This window comes from Puma concolor, chromosome D2 (genome assembly GCF_028749965.1).
Source record: "Puma concolor isolate L17-30 chromosome D2, mPumCon1.1.hap2, whole genome shotgun sequence".
Lineage (NCBI taxonomy): Eukaryota > Metazoa > Chordata > Mammalia > Carnivora > Felidae > Puma > Puma concolor.
Window position 1 is genome coordinate 68,824,864 of NC_141677.1, and position 27,058 is coordinate 68,851,921.

Sequence of the window (27,058 nt, forward strand, 5' to 3'; positions counted from 1 at the left end):
GTCACCTGTCCGGCCGCCTGCCTGCTCCAGGGGGTGGGGAGGGCGCCGGAAGCCCTGTGGGAAAGGTGAAGCTGTCGGGAGGATTCCAAGGGGGCAGAGGGGGAGAGGCAGGTGTGCCCAGGGAGCGCCAAGAACAGGTGCTGCCTTCTCACGTTCTCATTGTTCCAAGAGAAGCAGCCTCTGGCTGAGAGCAGAGTGTCACATGTGCAGCCCGTGACCACCTCCCCCAGCCCATGTGCAGGGTGTGGGGGCTTGGGGCACTGCAGGGTGTTTGGTTGGCAGCCAGTGAGGGCCAGGGAGGCCCCTAGGACTATTTTTGTTTGGAAACACACAATTTAAACTTAGGCTAATGGAAGGCTTCTGGTTTAGGACAAGGGGGCCTTCTGGCCACTGGTAGCTGGTGATTGCACATGTGTAGATATGGTCATGCGCCGCACCCAGGGGGCCACATCTGCTTTATGCGTCAGGGTGTCCGTGTCTGTGCCCCCATCTCCGGGTGGATCTGCCTGTGCGTGTCTGGGTGCCTGCCGTATGTGAGTCCACATACATACACGAGAACGGCTTGTATGTTGACTTGCGGTGGGCAGGAAGGAACTCTACCAAGCAAGTGAGAAAACATGAATTCTCTGGCTTCTCCTCCCAGCTGGGCCTCCCTCGGAGCGGGCCCTTGGGGTCTGTCCCTTTGGTCAAGCTACATTGGCCGGTGCCGGTGACCCTGGGCGTGTTGGAGTCCCGGTGCCATGGCCTGCAGTGGGAGAGGATCTGGGGCTCAGGGAGCCTCCAAGCATTGGCAGCAGGGTCATGGGATTCACCCCATGACTGGCTAATTGGTCCCTTAGCACCAAGGTCAGGCATCATCATCCTGGCACTTCTGCCCCTGCTGCTGCCACACCCTCTGCCAGACTGCACTGGGGACAGGAAGAGAAGCTCTGTCAGCCCAGGGACCCACCCAACCACCAGCCAAGCCAAGGAATAAATCAGTATTCAGTGCTCAGCCTGGCCCCGTGGCCTTGGCCTGCTCTGGCCACTTCCTGTTGGAGGCAGCCCTCGTGCTCCCTGATCTCACAGTGAGAACATGTTGTTTCTGGAGAAGCTGCCCAGCGTGGCTATTAGCAGGAAGTCAAAGGTGGTGGCCATCCTTGAATCTGGTCAGCAAACAGTGTCTGCAAAACAAACATAAAACTCCATGCCACCCTTCCATCTCTGCTCAGACTTCCTTGTTCTTCATCCCTCCCTCTCCTTCCCACTGGTCATCCTTTTGTGGAAACCCTAGTGCAATGCTGTCCAGTGGAACTTTCTGCATCGAGGCAAATATTTTCTATCTGTGCTCTCCAATCTGGTAGCTACCAGCCACACGTGGCTATCGAGTGCTCGAAATGGGCTAGTGTGATTCAGGAACTGGGTTTTTAATTTTATTTACTTTGGGATGGCACAGCTCTAGGGAACCAATTTCAACCGAAGGGGCTAAAAATGACATCCTCCAGATGCATGCTTGAATCTATGCTAGTGGTAAAGTTCTTCCATGTCCGTGGGTACCCATGAACCTCACAGCAGCTCTGCCAGGCCAGGGCAGGAACTGCTAGCCCCACTGCACAGAGGGTCAAGTGACATGCCCAAGGTCTCCCAGCCAGCAGGCAGAGGGGCGGGCTGGAGCCCAGGTCTCCTAATTCTGAAAGGGAGGCTTGCTCCATCACTGGCCTCATCCCAGCAGATCTGCAACATGGCACTGACAGTTCAGCCACAAACAATGACTTATGCTGGAATCGCAGACCCAGCCTTGACCTGTGGAGAAGAGGCTGAAGGGGTGGTGTATGGAGGGGTCATTGGAACCTAAAATTTCTCCCTTCATTTGTAGATAAAGAGAGAGGAATATGGATACGTATGGGGGCCACTTATATGCCAGGCTCTGTGTAAGGCTCTTTACAAATGCTATCTCATTTACTTTTACAAGGTCAGGTGTTATTCTCCCCATTTTACAGATAAGGAGACAGAGGCTCAGAGGCGTGGCTTGACTTGTCCAAGATCATACAACAAACAAGTGGCAGAGCTGGGTTTTGAACCAGGCACTTGGGCTCTAAAGGTTTCTCTTCTGCCAGGCCCTGGCTCTGGATGAAGGCCTGACGTAGAAGAAGCTGCTGGTGGGGATCAGACAGCTCTCTGAACTGCACCCTCACTATTTGCAGAACTCTTGCGGGTGGTGGGGGTGTGGTGGGGAGGGGATGGGGCTGGCGGGGGTGGGGTGGGGTGGAGAACCACAGGGAATCCCTTGGCCCTGGCCCCAGGGAACCTGCTGCCAGGGCTCAGGAAACCTACACAAGTGAGTCAATTACAAAGACTGAACAAAGAAGGGTGACTGGGATGGCCTGGGTGAGCCACTCCAATCCACGGGGACGAGGAGAAAAACATCTTTGTTGGTGATTCACACACATTTGATGCTTTCGTTCAGCACTTCCAAGGCCAGGTGCCTGACCAATTTCTGTTTCAAATATCTGTTGTAAGTCACAAAGCACCCCAGACTTCATGGCTTAGGACACCAGTCACTGATTTGTTCATGGTGCTGCAGCCTGGGCAGGGCCTGGTGGAGACACCTTATCTCTGTTCTGCTAGGGTATCAGCTGGGCCACGTCTTCTACTCATCCTGACAGGGATCCTACGTGTGGTCCCATCCGGCCAGCTGGGGGGCCAGCCGAGGCCTGGGACGGACACCGGGATGACTGGGCTTCTCTCCCTTGTCATCAGGCTCACCTCCTCTCCACGCAGCCTCTCCAGCAGGAGCTGGGCTTCTTACCCGGAAGCTCAGGGCTCGTAGGAAGCTACCAGGCCTCACTGATGAAGGTCCGGTCTCACGGGGTGTTGTGAGGGCGTGGGGGCAGAGCATGTGTGCCCCACATATCCTGGGGTCTGGCTACCACGACCATTGGCTAGCCCTGAGGCTGCAGTGCCCAGAACCTGTCTCAGCCTCCACACCTGGACGAGTGATGAAGCCCTAATGCTCTGTGTGGGCGCCTTCTAGTTTTATCTTTCAAAGCTCATGCCCTTTACGCCCGGTCTCTACCTAACTGAACTGTCCTCTACCACATACCACATGCCTCAGGGCCTCTCCAAGCTCCGCTCTCGGCCCAGAGGACCATTCCTCCTGTCGTCCATCTGGCCAATTCTCCACCAGCTCTCCTCCTCCCCAGGGCCCTTCTGGACCATCCCCACCCCCAGCGCTGGCTTTCTCTGTTTCTCCCCCAGTTGCTCAGAGGTGACCACGGCTCACCTGGATGGTAGAGGCAGGTGGGGCCCAGATGCTTATGGAGTGCTTCTTAGAGGCTGGAGAAAGCAGCCCCGTGGGGAAGTCTTCTCAGAGGCCTAGCCTTGACCCTGACAATGGGTCCTGGTGATCAGACACAAGGGAGGCCAAACCCAACTCTGGAGCCGGCTCTGAAGCTCAAATCCCACTTACAGCCTAATTTTTCTGTGCCTCTGTTTTCTCGGCGGCACAATTAAGATACAATAGTACTTAGCCCCAAAGTGTTTGTAAAGGAGGAAATTACACGAAAGGCCCCTGTGTCCCATGCGTGGTGAACGCTCCTCAATTTCTGCTCTTACTGTTAATATGTGTTCCTTGTAGGCCAGACTGTGGGCGTCTGTCTCCCTTGTGAGCTGGGACGGCACCTCAGCAGGACAGAACCAAGGCTGACTCCCTGTGACCTTCAGCCCACTCTGGCCTCCATCTCCCAGCCCTGGGAGGCCATCTGGAGCCAGTGTGACCTGACACGCTCTTGCTAAGCACCCCATCCCCACCCCTCTCGTCAGTGCCTCTCTGCCTGGACCCCAGTCTGGGGATGTCAGCAGGAGGCCATGGTCCTCCAGCAGCCTGGGCTTTGGTACCCCACAGCCCTCACTGCATGTCACAGAGAAGGAAGAGTCTGACACTGAAGGCAAAGAGGCTATTGAAGAGAGTAGGGATCGCGCCCCTTTCCAAAATCTGGCTGGTGGCTCAGTGTTAAGCTCACACCATTTGTCACAGAGCCCCGAGACAAGTTTAGGGAGCATCAGTCTTGGAGTATTGGGGCTTCATCTAGTTAGAGAACCAGCCATTTTTGGTGTCCATTCTTTCCTTTATTCCACAGAGATTTCCTGAGCACGTACTATGTGCCAGGCGCTGTTCGAGACACTGAGGACACTGAGAGAACAGGACTAATAAAAGCAGACCCCAAGAGAAGGATGCCTATGCTTGTGAGTGGACAGCCCTTTTGTGGCCTTGAGTTCCGGGGGCCCTGTTTGGTCCCCACCCATGCCTGGCATAGGGGCCGAACAGAAACTCTGAACTCCACAATCAGACTCCAGTCCTGGCTCTGCCTCTTACTCACTGAACAGCAAATTGGCTCAACTCTCTGAGCCTCAGTTGCTCATCTGCAAAGTGGGAGTGCATTTGGGAGAGCCAAGGAAGCAACACCTGCCAAGGACCAGCCCTGTGGCAGATGCTTCCTAGCACAGGACAAATGGCCTCCATCCACCCTCTGCCATCCTCAGCCCACCCACAGCCCACCTGCTTGGGCTGGAATCTTGCCCTTCCTTCTGATTTCCCGGGGCTGCACACGGTTTTGCTGACAATAGCCAAGTCACCTTCTGGACCTCGGAGGACGCTAAAGACCTTTCTTGTGAGCCATTTGCCCTCTGAGGCCGGGGTCACGGGGAGGTCTTACAACCTGAGATCAGAGAAAGAAGAGGGGGAGGTGACAGGGGCCATATATCAGGGGCCTGTCCCAGCTGTTAGCAGGGATTCCTTCCCAACCCAGGACAGATGGGTCCAGCCTTCCAGAGTCGGATCGATTGAGCACCTGGGGTGGGAGCCAACACTGAGGGTGAGGAATTCGTGTGACCCCGTCATCTCCTGTCAGGAGACTCCCACGCTCCTCTTCCTGCAGCCGGGAAACGAAGTGACAGGTCATTCTGAGAGGCAACTGCTGACAGGCCCTTCTGTAACATTTATTTAGAATTGGCGCCCCTGCCTCCTTCCGAAAGGGGCTGAGGGAATGCTCTGACTTTTGTGGAACGCCTACCAGCTAACCAGGCCTTGCTGCAGTCACATTATCATTGCACCCCCTCCAGAATCCCTGCTTTTACGATGAGGAAATTGAGGCTCAGAGAGGTGAAATAACCTGCTGCTGTCACCCAGCTGGTGTAAGGCCGGGGAGCACAAGAAACCTGGTTCCTCTATTTTTTAAATGCAGATATGACAGGACAGGGGGAAAAAACATAAAAATGAAAGGGCAGAGAGAGCAACTTTTCTTAACTTCTGGGAGAACCTTCTAAGAATAGGATATACAGGGGTGCCTGGGTGGCTCAGTCGGTTAAGTGTCTGACTTCAGCTTAGGTCATAATCTTGCAGTTTGTGGATTTGAGACCCAAGCGGGCTTCTGTGCCGAAGGCTCGGAGCCTGGAGCCTGCTTCGGATTCTGTGTCTCCCTCTCGCTCTGCACCTTCCCCGCTTGCACTCTGTCTCTCTCAAAAATAAAAAATAAAAAATTTTTTTTTAAATGTTTAAAAAAGAATAGGATATATAGAATGCATTTATAATGCTGATAAATGCGTTAAACCTTTTCTGGAGACATGGTTACAGAACTCTTAACAGCACAAACCTTTAGGAAGAGAAACTGGTTAATGGGGGAAGGAGGAATGAGAGAGTTTTACTTCTTGTTCTGTGTCTTTCTATAGCATTTAAACTCTTTGCTGTATGCATTTAAGAAGAAACAAGGGTCATCTGAGTAGCAAGGGTATGGGTCATTGAAAATTTTCTTCTTGATTCTTTCCTGAAATAAAGAAGAAATAGGGGCACCTGGATGGCTCAGTCGGTTAAGCATCTGACCTTGGCTCAAATCATGATCTCACGGTTCATGAGTTCGAGACCCGTGTCAGGGTCAGGCTCTGTGCTGACAGCTCGGAGCCTGGAGCCTCCTGCTTCAGGTTCTGTGTCTCCCTCTCTCTCTCCCCCTCTCCCACTTGCACTCTGTCTCTCTCAAAAATAAATAAACATTAAAATAAAAATAAATAAAATCTTGTTTTTTTAGGTTTATTTATTTTGAGAGAGACAGAGCCAGTGTGAGTGGGGGGGGGGGGTGGGCAGAGAGAGAGAGAGGGAGAGAGAGAATCCCAAGCAGGCTCTGCACTGTCAGTGCATGGGGTTTAAACTCACGAACCATGAGATCATGACCTAAGCCAAAATCAAGGGTTGAACGCTTAACCTACTCAGCCAGCCGGGTGCCCCAAAAATAAAATCTTAAAAAAAAAGAACTCTTTGTAGGGAGGATCGGAGGGAATAATTATAGTTAAAAGCCAGGTCAAACCAAGATTTTCACGACTGAGAGCAGGAAGCAGCTCTCTGATATCTGTATTGAAGCTGCTGTCATCAATAATTAAAAATGGAAAAACAAAAACCTAGGCTAATGTGGTTTCTGGAACCAAGCATTTCACTTTACTTTGGCCTTATAAGAGGCCTTGAACACAGTAATAGATGCTCAAAAAAAAAAAAAAAAAAATCCATTGGTAAATGGATAATTTGCTTGTTGCGTTCACTGGGTCCTGAGCAGGTACCCTGTCAATACTTGTTCATGGAAACCAGTAATAAAATACCGTGGATTGCACGCAGTATTCCTAGACCCAGATACAACTCTAAATTAGGTGGGGGCAGGGGATGAGTGGTCAGCGTTGGGCTGGGTTGCGAGACTGAGCTCCCCTCCCCGACAAAGGGCCTGGGTAACCGGGGGGACTGACCCCATCACCATCCAGTGTCTGGGAGTGGTGAGCACAGTCAAGGTCTTCCTGACCCGACTGCCATTTCAATGTAGTGCACAGAAGATGTGCACACTTCCCTAACCACCTACCCTCCAGCCTGAGGTCAGCCACACCTCCCCTTACTTCCCCTCAGTCCTCACCCACGTGCTCTTGTCCACAGACTGGATTGCCACACCTCTTGCGGAGTCCAAAAAGATGCTATCTTCTCAGTTCCTCGAGGGCAAAGGGCGAACATGTTGCAATTCTCACATACCTCTCATTCTAGCTGGGGAAACTGGCGAGACTGCACCGGTGAGGCAGGGAGGGTTTGGAGGCTTCCTGGAGGAGGTGGACAGGCCTAGACCCCTGGGGCCTTGCAAGCGGAGAAGGGAGGGCCCTAAGGACTGGCCCCTGCCTGCCCTTCCTGCTTCGTGATCTCCCTGTAGCCCTTCTCCCAAAGGCACACTGGCCTCCTCCTTCCTGTCCTAGAGGGTGTGAGACCTCAGCTGATGGTCATTTTGCCACCCTGTGGGATGAAAAGCAGGGCCAGCCAGCATCAAGTGTGTGTTGAGCCGAAAACCTGATGGTGCCATCGAAATGACGGGTTCGGCCGTGTCTGACACCAGCTCAGTTCAGTCTATCACCGGTCACAGCGGTTCCAATAAGAGTTTTCTGTCACTTGGAACCAGAAGAGTTCTGAGTGGAATGTCACCGTCCCATCTGCCCCAGCGGTACCTCAGAGCATCATGTGCTCCGGATGGAGGCAACAGAGAGACGCCTCCCAGCGTCCCGGATGACCCGAAACCAGGATGACCCGGATGGCCAGGAACACCGGGCACCATCAACAGTCAGAGAGAAGTCTGGAGAGATGGTGGGCTTGCCCACGGTGGGCTGAGCTCTGGCAGGATGCCCAGATGGACATGCCCAGGAGACAGGGGAAGCAGTGTGGGTACATCTCTGGAGGGCATGGGAGCCTCTGATCCAGATACGGGAGGTGTGGCACGACCCGAGATCCTGCAGGGGTGGGCGTGGGGACAGGGTTGGAAAGAGGACAGAGGAGACAAAGGAGGCCAGTACCTGGGTCTCAGGAATCTTAACTGCAGGGAAAGGAACAGTTAGGAACAAAGGGCAGTCAAGGCGTGGATGGGGGTGGGGGAGGGGAACTGCTGAGTCACTCTCTCCCTCAGTTTCTTTTTCTGTTAAATGGGTTCACAGTCTCTCTGTGTTGTGTTATGATGAGGATGGAGAAGGTATGGCAAGCCCTTCTCTGAGATCCAGAGCTCAAGAAACATGAGCTGGCATCAGTCAAATGGGAGAATAGAGACAGAGCTCACAGTGTGGGTATGGAAGGAGAGGCTTTCCACAGACATGGCTCTCACAGCCTGTTGTGCTGGGCTGCCTCTCTCTGTCCACACCGCTGGGAACCCCTCCAGTAGGAGCCAAGACTCGTTCCCTTTGCACCCAGAGCCCGGCACAGTGCAGGCCAGAGCGAGCATGGGGTGAGTGGTAGGGGAGTGAACGGAGGGCTGGCCTGGGCTGACCTCTGCAGAGGAGGAGGGGGAACAGAGGAGCCCTTGAATTGGTCTCCTGAGAAGTCACTATTGGCTGTTGGGCCTTACAACGTTGACCTCGCATCGGCAGCTGCTCCGTGTGTCCCTGTCCCTCCACAGGTCACTACCCACAATCACCTGCCCACCAGCAGGTGCAAGGAAATGGGAGGCGGGGCATATGAGGCTGCACCCCTCACTCAGTCTCCCAAGGGGCAGACCTGACGGCCGTTTCTGCGGCCCAGCTGGCAGGCAGCCGAGGCCTCTGCCTTTCTACTTGGTAAGGGCGCTTATCTCTGCCCCTGCCGGGATTTGGCACCGGGGCAGCCCAGCAAACACTCCAAACAACAGCTGAGCTCATCTCCAGGAGCGCCTCTCACACACAGGGCCCCCTGTGGGGACACCAAGGACACTTCCCACAAAGCAGGTCTCTGGGAAAACTGCACCTTGATCACTCCCCCTGAGGCCTGAAGAGATTCCAGAGGGCTAATCTGATGTGGACTGGGGTGGAGAGGCCTTCAGGAACCCACTGCTCCAGAATCTTGACCTTGTACGACAACACCAGCCCTGAGGCCCCAAATTCCATCCTTGGGGTTTAATTCACTGGGGTGGGTGGTGAGTCCTCCCTTAAACTGAATATACCCCCAGGGTGGGATACACTCACAGTAGGGAAGAAAAAAAAAAAAAAAAACAACCCACAGCTGCTCCCACAGACAGAGGGAGAACTGGGACTTGCCAGAGGGCAGGATCCAGAAAGGGAAGGAGTGGAAAAGTACCTTAGAGAACCTTCTCTTCCTTCCAGCTTTGGGTCCAGCCTGGATGTTTGGGCTGAGCTCCCACCTCTCTGTCCTTCCCTGTACATTCACAGGGCGCTGACTCCGTGCCAGTTGCTGGGCCGGGTGCCAGGGACACGGATTCGTTCAATCAAGTTCCTTGAGGGAAGGGTGGGGTAAGACCCTCTCTCTCAATATGCGAGAACCTCAGAGCCCGGAAGAGAGTAAAGGGAAGCTCAGAGGCTCTCTTACCTTTCGCTCCTCCTGCCCTTGCCTTTGCAGTCCTACTTTCTGTCTCAGGGCAGAGGAGAGGCACCGGCTGATGGGAGAAGCAGAGCTCTGGGCGAGATGGTCTCTTCTACAGACAATGACGTCTTCCAGTGCAAGCACCTTAGTCCCAACCCCTAAGAGCAGAAAACTCTTCCCCCCGCCCCCCCCCCCCCCCCCCCCCCGCCGTCCCTGCCCCCAAGCGATTCCCAGGGATACTGTCCTTTCTCCTCACCTCCACACAGGAGAGGGGACAAGCCTTTGTTCCCCACTGGAGCCCCGTTCAGATTCCAGGTGAACCCTAAAAGGCACAAGTAATGCCCTTTACCTAGAGCAGTGGTTCTCAAAGTCTAGCAGGAGGATCCATCATATCAAATTACCTGGACACTCGATAGGAAAGGAAATCTCAGGGGTGCCTGGGTGGCTCAGTCAGTGAAGTGTCCAACTTCGGCTCAGGTCATGATCTCGCTGTTCCTGAGTTCAAGCCCTGCATCAGGCTCTGTGCTGAAAGCTCAGAGCCTGGACCCTGTTTCAGATTCTGCGTGTGTCTCTCTCTGCCCCTCCCTGCTTGCATGCCCTCTCTCTCTCTCTCTCTCTCTCTCTCAAAAATAAATAAACATTAAAAAAAATTAAAAAGAAAAGAAAAGAAAACTCAGACCCCACTCTAAGTGCAGGGTGGCTCCAGCAATCCACCTTAACAAACCTCTTAGGTGAGTCTGATGCCACCAGTTTGAGAACCACTGGCCCGGAGGACAGTTAGGCTGGAATTTACTGGGGGCTGGGTATGCGTTGGGGAGAGGGGAAAAGCAAATCACGGTGGCCCAGATGGAAAAGGAGGTGGGCTTCTGTGAGGGAAGGAGCGAGATCAGTTTCAGGGATCTGGTTCTCCCTCCAGCTGGGGATTCTTCTAGCAGGCAGGGGCGCAGGTGGGGAGCAGGTCCATGGTTTTCAAAAGCTTTTCAGAGGGGTCTGAAACCCCAACATATCAAGAGCCTTTCTTTGAAAAGCGGTTACCTTATTTAATACACAATCAACACATTGTTACTGAAAAAAGTCAAACCATACTAAAACATGGGGAGCACCAAAGACCCCTCTCCAGAAGCAGCTGTTGTTTTCTGTTTACCCTTTGGGAGCTCCCTGTACAGGTACGTTCATACGCCTAAGTACACAGTTGGGTGTTTTTACATCAACAGGATAATGGTGGGTGTGTAATGCTTCAACTCCCCACCCCCTCCCGTTTCATAACACATCTTAGCCACCCCAGGTCTGGGCCTCTTGGCAACAGCATCTCCAGTGTGGTGGCTACTGGGGCAAGAGGAAAAATACACGTTCACACCACATCAGGCATCCCGCTTTTCCTGTGCCCTCCACGTCCCCCCAGTCATGCCTACCCCCCCCCCCCCCGGCCCCAGCATGCAAGGCATGTGCATGTGCACGTGTGTGCATACACGCACACACTGATACTGATCCAGTTTGAGGAAGCCCAGTGTGATAACCCCTGAACTCCCAAGCTTTAGGGTGCTGAGGAGTTGGGGCCTCCGTGGGCTCTGGGGAAGGCATTCTTCAGCCCTGAGAAGGCCCTCCCTGGAACCTGTGGGCAGACAGGCATCGGAAGGCTGTGTCACCACTGAAAGAGGGGTGTTTGTACACATATTTATCCTGGGGCGGGAGTCCAAAGCTTTCCCCCCAGATTCCCCAAAGCCTCAGAAACCCCGAAAAGGATCAAAAGTCACAACTGTAAGTTGGTTGTCTCTTGATGGGGAAGGACCTATTAGTAAAAATAATTCCTGCCTCTCTAGACTACTTTTTCTCTAAGTAGTGACTTAGAAGTAGTGACTGACCCCAGGGTCAGGTCTGGGAAAGCAGCAGCCTTCCCCTCTCTGCCAGCTTGGGCCTGGGCACAGGGAAGTGGCAAAGTGAGAGGGAGGAAAAGTTAAAGATGGGAGGGTGAGTGGGGGAGCACCCCTCGTGCACTGGGTTGAACAGTGAGTGTCCTCCCTGGAACCCCAGGATGTGGCTTTATGTGGTCCTAAATAGGGTCATTACGGATGCAGTTAAGTTGAGTAACTGGAGTAGGGTGGGCCCTTAATCCAATAACTGGTGTCCTTACAGAAGAGGACGAACACAGGGGCCAAGGAGGGGAGGACACCAAGTGAGCATGGAGGTGGGGGATTGCATGATGTATCTACAAGCCAGGAACCCCCAGGAGCCAGGAGAGAGGTGTGGAACAGCGTTTCCCTTGGACATCAACCCTGCCCACCCTTCATTTGGGACTCCCCGGCCTCCAGAACTGTGAGAGAGTACATCTCTGTTGTTTGTGGTGCTTTGTTCTGACGGCCTTGGGAAACTAATACAGCAAAGATAGAGGTGGCAGAAAGCAGAACTCAACGACGGCTTCGGGGGAGACCCTGAAGCTCCCTCCCCAGACTGTCCAGCTGTCAACAACTAGAAGCGCCCAGCGTCTTTGGGTCAACGAGTCTGCACTGCGTCCCACACCAGCTGGGGCTGTGCTCCCTCAGGTGTGCAGGCAGTTCTCAGCCTGGAGAGACCTCCCCTCATAAACAGCCAAACCAAACACATGTTCCCCTCCAGGCCCCCGAGTCACCTGCCACTTGGCAATGAGAGGACGTCAGCCCAGTTCTTGGCTGGCAGCACTGACAGGCGCCCATCTGCTCCGGAAGCGCCAGCCTGGATAAACACAGCCGGGCTCTGCCTCCCACGGGTGGACCAGCCGGGCCAGGCCGGCAGTGCGGAAGCCCTGGGTCTCAGGCCCCAGGCCCCCGGGGTCACTTTCCACCCCTACCTGGCCAGGCTGGCTGCCCCCAGGAGCAACAGCATCCCTGGAAAATGGGAGGAAAAGACACACAGGAAAGGAAAGCTCATGCAGGACTCAGCCCACCTCCCGGGTCACTTCCTCGAATCCCTCCCTGCTGGGCCCAGGGTCACTGCCCCCTCCCATCCGCCCTCCCCTCACTCACGCCCACATCAAGCCATCTGCCACCCTGGCCCCCCCTGGCAGGCACCACAGCCTTGTGACTCAGCGCCCAGCCCTGAGGCTGCTCTGTGGGTGGCCACTCCGGAACCTTGGTGGGGAGGGAGGTAACTGGGAAGGGGGCCTGCGCTAGGGGTGGGGGTGGGGAGGGAGAAGACACGTGCAGACCCCAGGCGGCCTTTCCCAGAGCACCAAACCCTGACAGCACTGCCTTCATCCGGTTTTTTAAGCAGACCAACTCTCCGGCGGAGGTGTTGCCCAAAATGTAGCGGTCTCATTAGAAAGCACCTAATTCAGTTCCTGTTTTGCCTCCAGGGTCCACCACCTGTTCTACTGGCCCTGACCCCAGGCCAGACTGGGACCCGTTTCTCTGGTGTATTCCCCCTTGACCCCTTCATGGACCATTCCCAATCCCTTCCTGCTCCTGAACAGCATATTGGTTCCCGCACACTCCTGAGTGGATACATTCCCAAGAAGGTATGAGACATTTCACGTCCGCTTCCTGCAGACTTTGAGCAGAAGGGTTTGACTTCAAGTGCTTATCCCAAAGGACTAGCAGTAATGGCGAGATTGTAGGTGTCCTTCTGGGGAAAGGAGTGAGTCAAGGTGGAGAATGTTACCCCTACAGTGTGGCAGGACAAGGGGCTGGCCCTCGCCCTGCACATCTTGGGAAGGTGGTTCCAAGTGTGGTTCTCAGTCAGGCTTGGCCCCTAGAACTCGGCTCTGGAGGCAAAACCCACGAGCTGGGCCTGTCCCATGGCCGGAAGGTTGTGATTTGAGGCCCGGCCCCACCCCCAGAGGGTCAGGATTGGGCTGGAGAAGCGAGGCCCAGAAGGCCTGTGGGAGCCTGTTTGAGGCACTGCTCTGCTCACTCGGCCGAGCCCCTTCCCAGGGTCCGGCTTCCTCCAAGGCCCTTGTAAGCCGCGTGGAGATTTGCCGCCTCACCTCAAAGCTTGAAGGGAGGTCCTCGGGGTTTGGCCCCGGTTCTCTCCCTCACCTAGCGGCTCCTGGGGTCCACCTCGGGATCGTTCTGCAGAGCCAGGCACTGGGGCTCCCTCTTCTTCCAAGCCCCGTTCCCTCTGAAACAAGCCGACAGCCCCCTTCATTTCAGAGTGGCAGTTCTCCTGCTGGTAACTGCAAGGAAACAGATCATCCCGGCAAAAGCAGAGAAGGCTGGAAAGTTCCAAGAAACTTCAAGATTGTAGCAGGAAGAGTCTGCATGGGTTTGATCCTGGCTCTGCAGCAAGACTCCTTCTCTGCGTCAGTTTCCTCGACTCCAAGCAGGCCTAACAAGAGTACCTGCCCCAAAGGCTGTTGAGAAGGTGAGATGAGGCAGAGAAGTGTGCAAACGCGGTCCGTCTGCTTCCTTCCTTCGTGGAAGTGCTCGCGGCCTCGTAACAGTAATAATGTATAATAGTCACGTTCCTCTTCTTTCTGCGTCGACACAGGGTGTATCAGACACCGTCTGCGGGTTCAGCCCACACCACCTCCCTTACGTCTGAGTTCCTTTACCCCAGTCTTTCTTCCCACACTCTTTTCCAAGAGACAGTTCAGCACCCCCAGAGATGCCTCTCCCCTTCCCCTGGGCATTGGGATATTTTCCAGGCCAACCCTCCCTCCCCCTCGGGACAGTCTTGCAGGCCCATGTGCTGCTTCCCAGAGCAGGAAGGTGGGCAGAAAATGGCCCCAGCTGGAAAATCAGAGGCTGTGTTTCTGTGCAACTTCTTTAGAATAATAGACTCGGAGACAAAACCAGAAAGCTCCATTCAGAGGGGTTCTCTGTTTGCCTGGGTAATCCCAGCCTGCCTCATTTCACAGCTGCAGAGGCTGTGATTTTCCCGAGGCCACACAGCAAGTGAGCAGAGAGATTCCATCGACACTGAGCACCTGCAGTGTGCCAGGTACTGCATCCATCCACTTAGTAAACACTCAGGGCAGCCCCACGGTGCTCCAGGCACTGGTTGGAGCACTGGGGACGTACAGGCAGGAAATGGCATTGAAATTCTGTGGAGAAAGATCAGGCCCCAAACAAGTCAAAAGATCACTCCAGACACTGATAGATACTACGCGAAAATAAATCTGGGTATGGGATGGAGCGGTGTGTGGATTTAGGGGAGAGGGTGCCTCTTTACCTAGAATAGCAGAAAAGTGACACCAGGCAGAGAACTAAACTTTAAGACACGAGTATGCAAAGAGCTAAAGGGTGTCCAGTTAGCGAGAACAGTATATGCAAAGGCCCGGGGGCAGAAAATATCCTTGGGGTCTTCAAGGAACAGGAAGAAGGCCAGTGTGGCTGGAGCAGGGAGAGTGAGGGGCAGTGGGAGAGGCAAGGAAAAGAGAGAGGCAAGGCCAGGTCATGCTGGGCCTCATGGCCATGGTAACATGTCTGGACTGTATTCTAATGGCAAGAGGAAGCCACAGGAAGGTTTTTAAGCACAGCAAAAACTGTTACGACATTGTTTAGAAAGATCACTCAGGCAGCTGTGTGAAGGACGGATGGAAGCAGTGTGAGCAGCTGAGGAAGCTGCGGAAGCCTGGATCACCACGCCAGCTGTGGGGATGGGGGCAAGTAGAAGACAAATGCCTTGATACTAACCTGTAGGAAGCACTGAGCTCAAGGCCTGGCATCCACCACGTGACAGTCAACATAGGGTTGGGAGCCTGAGAAGTGGGTGCTGGCGGCCAGGTGAGTGGCCAGGGTCAGGAGACAAGGTGGGCTCAATGCCACAGGAGACCAGTAGCCATGGGGTGGCAGTGGCCAAGGGCAAACTTTGGGGATCCCACATCCTTCTTTCGGTTCCCTCACGTGTATAATGTCCTTCTATTCTCAAAAGATCGTTAGCAGAACCACTATCTGTGCCATGTAAGTGTTCCAGAAATAAAAACCTGAGACTAATTAGAGTAAAAATAGCTTAGGGGCACCTGGGTGGCTCAGTCGGTTCAGCATCTGACTTCCACTCGGGTCATGATCTCGCGGTCCGTGAGTTCGAGCCCTGCGTCAGGCTCTGTGCTGACAGCTCAGAGCCTAGAGCCCGCTTCAGATTCTGTGTCTCCTCCTCTCTCTGCCCCTCCCATGCTCATGCTCCGTCTCTCTCTGTCTCTTAATAATAAATAAATGTTAAAAAAAATTTTTTTTTAATTTAGAACAAAAATACCTTATATTCATTTTTATATTTCAAAATTTTGTTTCACTTACACATGCACATGACAAAAATTTCAGAGCACAAGAGCACACAGCAAGGAATAACTCCTCCTCCATCCCATTCCATCCCTAGAAAATATATTCTGTTATCTGTTCATTTTTAATTTGTCTAGAAATGTTGTCAGCATATACAGACATATATATTCCATATCCTATTTTTAAACATGGAAATCGGATGGCATACAATTTTGTACCTTTTCATCAAACAATATTTCACAAAGATCATTTAATAGAAGTCCATCCATGAATACTGTTTCATGCTTTCTTACTGGCTGCATCGTATAGCATTGCACAGCTAGATCCTATAGAAAAATAAGTATTCAGGGGCACCTGGGTGGCTCAGTCAATTGAGTGTCTGAATTTGGCTCAGGTCATGATCTCACAGTTCATGAGTTTTGAGCCCCACATCGGGCTGTCTGTCAGCACAGAGCCTGCTTCAGATCCTCTGTTCCCCCTCTGCCTCTCCCCTGCTGGTGCACTCTCTCTCCCTCTCTCTCTCTCGAAAACAAATAAACATTTACAAAAAGAAAGAAAAATAGGTGTTTAGATTATCTCCAGGTTTGGGCTAATATAAACATGTCACAACAAACGCTTTCATATATAGGTCTTTGGTATTTCCATCAGATAAAATCCTAGAAGTGAAATTTCTAGCTCAAAAGACAGATACATTTTTTTTTTTTTTAGATTTTTTTTTTTCTGTTTAGAATAATATTGACAAGTTGCTTTTTGGAGCAGTGGGACCAATTCACTCCCCAGTCACAGCCCTAGCTGACCCTGATAGCACCCTCTTCACAATGTCAACACAAGGCATTGTCCAAATGATTCTTCACCAATTTCATGACACCTGACAATTTGTACGCGTTAAGTGTAAGCCCACCTTCACTGGCGTAATGGATGTTTTCACTTGCATTCTGTCGATCAGAGAGCTCAGTTCACTGGCCTCAGGACAAAGCCAGTGTTCCTGTACTGCTTTGAACCACAGAGAGGCCAGAGACCGTAGCCAGGAATAGTATAGGCAGAGCCAGCAGCAAGGAAGCAGGGGCCAGGTAAAGCTGTTGTTGCCTCCACAGACACTCAGGCTCTGGCAATCAAGATCGGGGAAGGAAACACACAAGTCAGAAGCCAAGAGACCAGTCAATGGTCAGGTCTATAAACCCACGGCTTCTTCTGCACTCCTGCCTGGGCCAGCCTGAGGCCCGGATGTGGGTGTCACTGAGCCATATTAGGGCCATGGGAAGTAGGTCACTTGCTGGAGGAGTAGGGAATTTAGGGGCAGAGATAAGAGTGGATGTTGACATGTGGGACTAAAGTGCCAAGTTTCCTTTGTTCCCACTATGAACAGATTGGTGGCTGTAAAGCAGGAAAATGCAGGCTCCATTAAAATTGAGAGAGAGAGAGAGAAAAAGAGAGAGAGAGAGAAAGAGAGAGAGAGAGAGTGCTCTTTGTCAATAAACCGCAGTAGCCAAATGAACCTAAGTTTAGCATCTCTCAGCCTGTTTAGGAGCCTCTTGACTGCCAACTCTTCTAATGGGCTTCACTTCCGTGAACTCAAAGGTAATGGAACCAGCTTCAGCAAAAACAATGCGCTAAATAAAGAAATGCAATCAGAGCTGCTGACCTTCAACAGATAACTCTTTTGGCAGGTCTTAGACTTGAAATGAGGAATGGATGTTTGGAGAGGGCATGTGTGTGTACACGCTCACACGTGTGTGTGTGAAGATTAAGCATTTCAGGTGTGGTTGAAAACGAGGAGAAAGTTCTACCATATTCCTAACACTTGCCTATGAAAAAAAAAAGTTTTTAAGAAAAAAGAGTAAGGAGGGCAAGGAAAACTGACTGCTGTGAAATGGACATTAGGGCCCATCTGGATGTAGGGGGTATTTATTATTCATAGATAGACTCCCCAAGGGGGTGGGTTTTCAAAGTCCTCTCCCAGGCTCATGGCACATGCCTGCACAGGCATATGAAAAGCTCCCTCCGGAATGCTCCAAGGTGCTTATGCCAGGCATGAGTTTCCCCAGAGCAGGCCCATACTAGAAGTTTGTGTCTAGAAAGAGCTTGAGCACTGATGGTCAGAATCAGACAATCATGAAGGCCTCTGAGAAGGTCCCAGGGCCCGGAGAAGCCCAGAGTGCAATCTGTGCTCAGCACTGACCATCTGAGATACCGGGGTTGCCAGTTTTTCACCTTTCTGGATGAAGATGGTCTCTACGTCTCCAACCTTCTGATAGTCCGTCTTTCAGGTCACCTACCCATCCACTCTACTGTCTCAGGCAACAAGCAAATGAACCATTTTTGATCCTACAAATCTGAAACCCTTGTAGGTACCGTGGGGGATACAGAAGTAGGGCACCAAGGTGGTGGGGTGTCGGCAGTGGGGCCTCTTACACAGGTGTTGGGGAGGAAAAGTAGGTACAGTTACTTTAGAAAATAATTTGGAACTACCTTGTATGGTTGAACTTGCACACACCAATAACCTAGCGATGAATTCCTCTCCTAGGTATATACCCTGAGAACTCTTGCACCTGTGTGAAAGACATGTGCAAAGATGTTCAAAGAGGCATTGTTTAGGGGCGCCTGGGTGGCTCAGACGGTTAAGGGTCCGACCGTGGCTCAGGTCATGAACTCACAGTTTGTGGGTTCGAGCCCCGTGTTGGGCTCCGTGTTGACAGCTCAGAGCCTGGAGCCTGCTTCAGATTCTGTGTCTCCCTCTCTCTCTCTCTGCCCCTCCCCGACTTGTGCTTTGTCTCTCTCTGTCTCTCAAAAATAAATAAACGTTAAAAAAGTTAAAAAAAAAAAAAAAGAGGCATTGTTTTAATAGTAAACTTATGAAAAAGCCAGATATCCATTTCCAGGAGAAGGAAAAAATTTGTGAATTATGGTCCACTCCCACAATGTACTATTACACAGCAGTGAAAAGAAATGAGCTATAGTTACATGCAAGAAGATGGATGAATCTTAGAAAGAAATGGTGTGTAAAAAAAGCGAGTTGCAGAAGACTACGTACACTAAACCGTTTCTTCTAAAGTAGAAAATTAATCAAAGCTAAATAACTTTTCTAAGGAGATCATACAAATGTGTCTTAAAATTGTTTTTAGAGCAAGAGAATACTAAGCATAAAATTTAGGATAGTTGTTACCCCTGGGGGCAGACAGGTTACAGATGGGGAGCAGCCCACAGCCAGGGTCACATCTCAGTCATGTTCTAGTTCTTAGACCACATAGCAGGTTGCAAGTGCTCATTTTATTATCATGTTTTATTTGTTACATATGTTCTTTTAAAAAAAATTTTTTTTATTTGAAAGAGAGATTGTGCATGTGATGGGAGGAGAGGGGCAGAGGGAGAGAGAAAGAGAATCTTAAGCAGACTCCACACTCAGCACAGAGCCCTACCTGGGGCTCCGTCCCACAACCCAGGGGTCATGACCTGAGCCGAAACCAAGAGTTGGACTCTCGACCAACTGCGCCATCCAGGCACCCCGCATAGTCCTTTTTTATCAAAAATACACAATAAACATTTTTAAAGAAAGAAATAACACCTGCTCTGAAGGAGATTACCATCTACATGAGAAGACAGAAGCATAGACCCCAAAAAAGGCATTTTGTATGTGATAGTATCAGGCCTTATGAATGACTGTACTTGTTTGGACTTTTGGTTGCAAGTGCCAGAAACCAAATTCAACCCAGTTCAAGCAAAAGTAAGTAGTAAGTAAATAATAAGCAAATAAGTAAATCCAGCTCATTAAATGAGGTGGGGCCAGTTCCAGGAACTCTAAAAATAATGAGCAACTCATATCTTCACTCTCTCTGCTTCTCTCTGTGCGTTGGCCTCGTTTTCTCCCACTACAGACAGGTAGCTTCCATCTTGTAAGGGGAGAAGGGAGGCACGTAGATAATACCAGCGTGGCTTGCATCATGCCAGTTTAGCAAACCCAGAGGAAAGAGAGACGTTTTTCTCCCCATGTTCCTTGTACAAAAATCCCAGGCAAGGATTCTGATTGGCCTGGTTTGGGTCACATGCCCATCCCTGGGCCAATCTCCATGGCCAGGAGAAAGGCCATTATGTGTGTAGAGGCCTACACATCTAATCTCAGGGAGTGGTGGAGGGGTGGCTCCCTAGAGAAGAGGGAGTGCTGTCATCAGAGGAAGGAGCAGAAAAGATGACAGACAGACAAACACCACAGATGTCCAGTCCCAGGGCTCGGACAGCAAGGAGAATAGGAGCTCAGGAAGTAGAGACAGCAGTGAGGCTCTTTGGAAGAGAAGGTCCTAATGGTGGAGGCTGAAGAAGGAGGAGAACGGAGACCTTGGGTCGGGAGGCAAGGAAGCTCCTGCCAGACCCAGGAGACAGATTGTGTAACGAAGGAATGGCTCCAGGTCACCCTGGGGGAGCCATTTTAATTGTTCTGTGACTGGTCAGCCCCAGGGTGTAAAAACAAACCCTAACAGGAGGGATTCCCTGGAAATGGAAAATAGGTACGCAGAAAGCAGAACACAGGATGTTGCGGAAGCCCAGCGGACGCCCCCACACAGGCCTCAGGCTGACTCAAGCGGACGTCTGGGGCCGTGGAGGGGGCAGGCTGGGAAGAGAACACAGCTCTGGGCCAGGAACTCTTCCTTCTAGAAGGAGTTGCCTAGAAGGACCGTTTCCAGCCAGCTGATCTGGCTTACCACCCCTAGACCATAGCCCGCAGCTAGTTATGTGCCAGAGGGGCAGCTCTCAATATGGGGACCAGTGCCCAGAAGGCCCTGGGGACCATTTTAATGGCCTAAGGAGAGGCAGGGACCACTAGACCCAAGAGTTCCTGCTTTAGAGAGGGGGTGGAGTGAGGTACCAAATTACATCAAATCAACAACGCCACACGTCCATTATGAGTCCAGGGCTATAGAGTTTGTCTGGGATTCGAATCCCCATTCTTCCACTTGACAAGGAGGTGACCTGAACAACTTGCTTTGGAGTCTGAGTCTCAAATAGGTAAAATGCCCAAAATACAGTAGTTGTTTATACCTCCCTGAGGAGATTGTGAGGCTCAGATGAGAAACCCCTGGCATGAGGGGTTTATGCCTGGCATGAGGGTCTCCATCAGTGTTTGCCATAGGTACGGCCATGACTTAATAACTTAAGAGATGAGAGTTGTGAGCCCTTGGACAGTACAGACAGCCATTCAGAGGCCAAATGACCCCTTGTTGAGGACACTGTAGAGGACACTGTGTGTTACATTTGAAGTACTTTCCCAGCTCAGGGCCTTTGCACTTGCTGTATCCTACACTTGAATATGCTTCCCTTGGACTCTGCATGGCTGGCTCCTCATCACCTAGGCTTAGGATAAATGTCACCTCTTCAGAGAAGCCTTCTCTGATCGCCCTATCTAAAAAAGCCCTCTGTGCTCTTACTCTCTTTTATGGTCTTCCTACCATTATTACCCTCTGATTTTAATTTATATATTTTACTTGCTTATTATCTAATTCCCCTCCAGAATATAACTTCACCAAGGACAGACACTTGTTTCACCCCATGTCTCTAGCCTAGCATGGCAGATGACAGGGGCGTAAATATTTACAAAATGAATAAATGAAGAATCCCCTGGTAACACTCAGACCCTGCATTTCAACCGAGGCTCAGAGAGGTTCACACACATCTCCATGGACTTATTTGCATCTGGCTTCCCAAGGTTCCCGGCTGTGAGGTCCTGGTTCAAGTCAAGCAATGGAGACACCAGAGCTGGGCTCCTACCTCCTGGACCCCCATACCAACCTGGCCCTCCCTGGAGTTCATGTGGTACATCCAGAACCTCTGTGTGGGGTTTAGGCTAGCCAGCTGGGGCTTAGCTGGAAAATCCATTCATGCACATTTTGCAAAGTGCCTCAGTATCTGCCCTTGGGGAGTGTCCTAGGCTGATCTGGGGAGACAAGGCCTGTTGGATATCCTCCTTGGCCACTGTCCTGAAGCTGTCTGCGTAGCACCTACGGGGTGGTATTATGTCTAAGTGTCTAACTCTGAATGACAATTTACGGTTTGACACTGATAAATGTCACTGTGGTGCAGACCTGACACTCCAGTTTGCTAATCGGCTTGACCTTATTTCCCTGCAAGCCACTGTTGTTGTTGTCGTTTAAGTTTATTTATTTATTTTGAGGGAGAAAGAGAAAGAGAGCATGAACACGAGAGGGGCAGAAAGAGAGGGAGAGAGAGAGAGAGTCCCAAGAAGGCTCTGTGCTGGCAGCGGGGCTTGATCTCATGACCCGGAGATCATGACCTGAGCCAAAATCAAGAGTCAGACACTCAACCTACCAGGCACCCCAAAGCCACTGCTCTTTAAGGCATAGTCCATGGGCCATCTACAATAAATCCTGAGATGTTTGTAGAAAACAAAACAAAACAAAACAAAACAAAACAAAACAAAACAAAACAAAACACACAGATTCTTGACCAGTCTGGACCTGCTAGATCAGAATCTCTGCAGTGGGTTTTAAAAGCTGCATTTTTCTCAAGATTAAATAACTGGGCAAGATCACGCAACTGGCGAGTGGTAGAGGAGGATTCACACTCAAACACTCTAGAGCCCGTGCTCCTAACTTCTGCCCAGTGGTGGTTCTCCACTCCCTGCAGCCACCTGCCCCACCAGGGACTCTACAACAAGTGTGTCCCTAACTTTCACCCGCACCCTTCCCCTTCCAACAAGCAGGTCCAGTCCCCCTGCTCATGGCCACCTTCCCTCTCTGGTTGCATGCAGTGAAACCTATTGGGAGTCTGTGGGTCTGTCTGTTTCCCCTGTAGACTCAGAGGGCACTATGGGTCACTTCTGCGTCCCTGGAAGCCAGGACAGGGCCTGGTCCGGACCAACTCCGGGGTCTGTGGGTGGCTAGAAGGATATAGTCACCCAACCAGTATTCTTCTGTCTACCATGTGCCAGGCCCTTTTTAGGCGCTTAGGATTCAGCAGTATAAAACCAAATACAACTCTCTTTCCCTCAAGGAGCTTACATGCTATGGGTGAAATGTACCTGGGAAATGACACTGGCTTCTGCAAAGCCTGCTGAGAAGTAAACGAAATGAACTGTAGGGGCGCCTGGGTGGCTTAGTAAATTAAGTGTCCAACTTCAGCTCAGGTCATGATCTCATGGTCAGTGAGTTTGAGCCTCACGTTGGGCTCTGTGCTGACAGCTCAGAGCCTGGAGCCTGCGTTGGATTCTGTGTCTCCCTCTCTCTCTGCCCCTCCTCCACTCAAGCTCTGTGTCTCTCCCTCTCTCTCTCAAAAATGAATAAACGTTAAAAAAAAAATTTTTTTTTTAATGAACTGTAAGTGTGGAGAGAAAGGTAGAGCTCTGTGGGCTGAAGAAATCCAGGAGGACTTCTTGCAAGAGGCTTCACTGGCACCACTTTCCTTGCTGTTGAAATCACCTAAGACAAGCTCTCTTGAAGACTTCGGTTTTCTCCCTAGACCCTCACTCCCACCCAGGAGCCAATGCTAAGGCCCAGGTATATCAGGCACTGTTCCTATAGTTCACAGCACCTTGCCCAGGGTCTGCAGGAAAGGTGTAGCATACACGGGTAGAGGGGCAGAGGGACAGTTGTCAGTGATAATGTTACTTCAAGTTAAATCATTTTTGGAATCCAAACCTGACCTGCTCCTCTTGGGTTGTTTTAGGATTAAATGCCTAACTCAGGCAAAGGAGGAGAGTCAATTAATGGAAAGCATATTGTTGCTGTCTTGGGTAGAAACTAGTCTCTAATAGTCTCAGGTCATCTCTTACCTTAGTAGTCGAGAGAGAGGTAGGAGATAATCTGGGAGCCTCCCGGATTATGCGGGACCTTGCAAACCACATAGTGAGAAGACTGGATTTAATTGTGAGATGGAAAGCATTGGAGGGTTTGAAGCAGGGTGACGGTGAAAGATCACTAGCTGCTGTGAGAATGGACTGTAGGGAGGATAGAGCAGAAGCAGAGATCAGTTAGAAGGTCAGGTCCAGATGGGGTACGGTGGTAGCTTGGACCAACAGCAGGAGAGGAAGCTGAGAGACACGGACAGACACGACTTTTGGATGCACTGCATATGTCAGGGGTGGGACACAAGGGAAGGAGGAATCAAGGAAGTCCCTCGGGTTTGGGTAGATAAAGGCAGGTGCCATGTTCTGAGATAGGGAAGATAGAGGAAGAGCGGGTTTAGGGGACAAAATCAAGAGTCCCGTTGTGCTCACATGGGTGGTGGTAAGCTGAATAATGCCCCTCTAAAGATGGAGCCTGGAAACATGGAATTAATGGCAAAAGGAATTTTGCAGATATGATTAAGTCAAGAATTTTGATATGAGGAGATTATCCTAAATCCAATGCCAACACAAGGAGCCTTATAAGTGAAAGAGGGAGGCCAGAGTCAGAGCTATTCAGTGGAAGAAGGACTCAGCCCCCCATTGCTGGCTTTGAAGATGGAGGAAGGAAGCCATGAATCAAGGAAGGCAGACAGACTCTAGGAGCTGGAGAAGGTGAGGAAATGGCTTCTCCCCTAGAGCTTCCAGAAGGAACACAGTCCTGCTGACAATTTACTTTTAGCCCAGTAAGACAAAACCCATTTTGAACTTCCAGACAAGTTCTGTTCTGCCTCTCTCTCTTGCCCACGGATCTCCAGCCATAGCAGCAAGTGAATACTCACTCAAACAGGCCGCATCGGTCCTGGCCTTCAGACCTGGAGTGTTCACGCCCTGATTCACGCATGGCCGGCTCATTCGATCATTCCATCATCAGCTCAAATGATGGCTCCTCAGAAAGGCCCGTTTGGCTTCTGCTTTGATTGCTCTCCCTTCTCCCTAACCCCTGCCACAGAGGCTGGCTCTGCTGAGTTTGTGTATCACCTGTATTCCCTACTACAGGAAGGTCCATGACAGCAGGGAACTCATTTATCTTGTTTACTAATGAATTCCTAGTACCTGAGCCAGTGCCTAGAATATGGTAGGTGCTCAATAAATTAAGCAGAAACAAATGTGATTTAGTGGCACCTGCGTGGCTCAGTCAGTTAAGCATCTGACTCTTGATTTCAGCTCAGGTCATGATCTCGCAGTTCATGACATCGAGCCCTGCATTGGGCTCTGCGGTGACCGTGTGGAGCCCTCTCTGTCTCTACCTCTCTCCTCCCTCTCTCTCTCAAAATAAATAGATAAACTTAAAAAAAAAAAAAAGTGATTTAAAGAAGAAGAAGGGGCACCTGGCTGGTTCAGTAGGTAGAACATGTAACTCTTAACCTTGGGATTGTGAGTTTGAGTCCCACGTTGGGTGTAGAGATTATGTATAAATAAAATCTTTAAAAAAAATAAAAATGAAGAAGGAGGAGGTAGAGGAGAAGAGGGAGAGGGGGGAGGAAGGGGAGAAGGGGAAGGGGGAGAAGAGGAGGAGGAGTAGGAAAGACAGTCCTTGGTTTATGTCTCCAGAAATCTAGAATCTGAATGCTTTCAATCAGCTCCCCTTGAATTCCCTGAGCCTTCTCTGTGCTGCTGTTTCTGGGAAAGATGGGCAGAAGCCGGCCTCGCTACTTCCAGGAGCTCACAGCCCAGGAGGAACACGTCACAAGGAAAGGAAGACTGAGAACTCAGATCCAAGACCCTTCTGGCAAGTGCTGCAGAGCAGAGGAGCTCAGGCCCTGGGAGCCCAGAGAGGGCTGACTCCGCCTGGGAAGAGAAAGGAGGAGATGCTATTTGAGGAGGCTTGAGGCCCGTGGGCTGGGAGGAAGGTCCAGAGAAATCTCTTAGTTCCTTCCAAAATCCTTGGTAATTTCTGAGGAATTCTGAGGAATACAAGCAGCCTAAGATCCAACTTTTGCCCTAAGTAGTTTGCAACCTAGCTGTGGAGTCAGGGCAACAGAAGCATCCCAGCAGAGCATAGGGAGGGAGGAGGTGCAGGGGACTTGAGAGCTCGGGTTTGGGCTCGGGCGTGTCTACGTGACATCCTCTCCCACTTCGTCTCTGACTGCTGTGCCTCTGTTTCTTATGAGAATTTCACCTCCTTCACTGGGTTCTTGTAAGACTTGGAGGAAGATAATAAATGTAAAGTGCCCAGCACAGAGCCCTGCACTTCAAAGGTACTCAATAAAAGGCAATCACTGTTATTAAAAGTACATGGGACACTGTGTGGGACTCTCTTCATGTTTTTGAGATTCAGGGGTAAGAGAGGAGGGCTAGGGCAGCCGAGAGATGAATGTCTGGGTTTCAGATACTGTGCTGGCCTTCGTATCTCGAGGTGGGGACCGCTCTAAGAGACTGAGGCAAAGGGTCTGTGACAGGATCCAGAACCCCGTGCCCCCCCACCCATCATTGACATTTAGGCTGCTTGCGGCTGGGGACCCTTGCCCTCAATGTGGCCGTGCTCAGCAGGCCAGACGCTTCTGGTTTTGCCCTTCAAAGCAGCAGCAATTGGATGCCTTTTTCTTGGAGGTCGGATACCTTAACTCTGCCTTTCAAAGTGCAGTCATGGGAGAAACACCTGATTCACAGCTCCCTAGGCGCTGTGTAAAACGCACGCTGTGGGATCTGAGCCTCAGGAGACCCGAATAAGAATCTTTAAGGATGAGCCCCAGAAATCTGCACAGAACTGGGTTCCTGAAAACACTGGCTCACCCTGCCCTCTGCTTGGGGCGCCTGTCCCCCATAATTCCTCCTCCTGGGCTCCTTGGTCTTCCAAGGCCTAAACGCCACCTGTCCTGTGCCACTCACACACATCCAAGGTTGAGCCCAGTCCTTCGGCCAGTGCCCACGCTCACCTGTGACTGTTGCAGGGTGTGGGTACATCATCCCCTGGCCCAAACTCCCTCCCCCCCCACATGGGCTCCTTCACCCCCCTCATTTCTGCTCCCTGCAAGCGGTGAGCACTCAGCAGGGCCTTCATGAATCTTCCAGGTGTCAACCGCGGGGTTAATCTTTCTCCCTTCCCCCCATACCTCAGCACATGAAAAATTTTAGAAGGTAGGTTTACATCCCAACAGCGGCCTTGCACACTAGCCACAGGAAGGCTCACTTCCTTCTCAGGGTTCCTAGCAACTAAGGCTGGGCTATTCTCTTATAATCAAGATTAACAACTTCCTAGCAAAACCAGGTTTTTACATGCTGATCAAGTCTCGCTTAATGACAGGAGATTACCTGTCTTCCCCTTTCTAGCCCCTGAGGTGTGGCCACACGGAGGAAGCCAAAGGGAACAGGCACCTGGAACCAAGATCACGTTGTCTTTATGTTTAAGCTACAACCAATGGCTTCCCATCTGGCTTAGTCAAGTCTTTATATGCCTGTAGGGCTCTAGGTGATCTCCGTCCCCACCACCATCCTCTGATCCTTTGCTTCTTATTTCTCGGACAGGATCTCCTGCAACTTGTCTAGACCAGCATTTCTCATAGTTGGCACTAGCGATGTTAGGGTTGGATAATTCTTGGCGGGGTGGGGGGGGGCGGCAGGGGAGGCTGTCGCCTGCATTGTAGGATGCCGGACAGCATCCGGGGACACTAGTAGTGCCCAAACACAAGCTGTGACAATAAATAACAT

The 27,058-nt window shown here is 51.3% G+C and overlaps 1 long non-coding RNA gene across 1 annotated transcript; it reads right to left on the bottom strand.

Moving 5' to 3' along the window:
• Window positions 1–327: 327 nt before the first annotated feature.
• Window positions 328–9,461, bottom strand: LOC147576159 (uncharacterized). The gene is made up of 3 exons (XR_015241823.1): window positions 9,335–9,461; window positions 4,538–5,495; window positions 328–1,163 (listed from the first exon to the last, which is right to left on the bottom strand). It is a non-coding gene; the product is annotated as an uncharacterized LOC147576159 (long non-coding RNA).
• Between the last annotated feature and the right edge of the window lie 17,597 nt (window positions 9,462–27,058).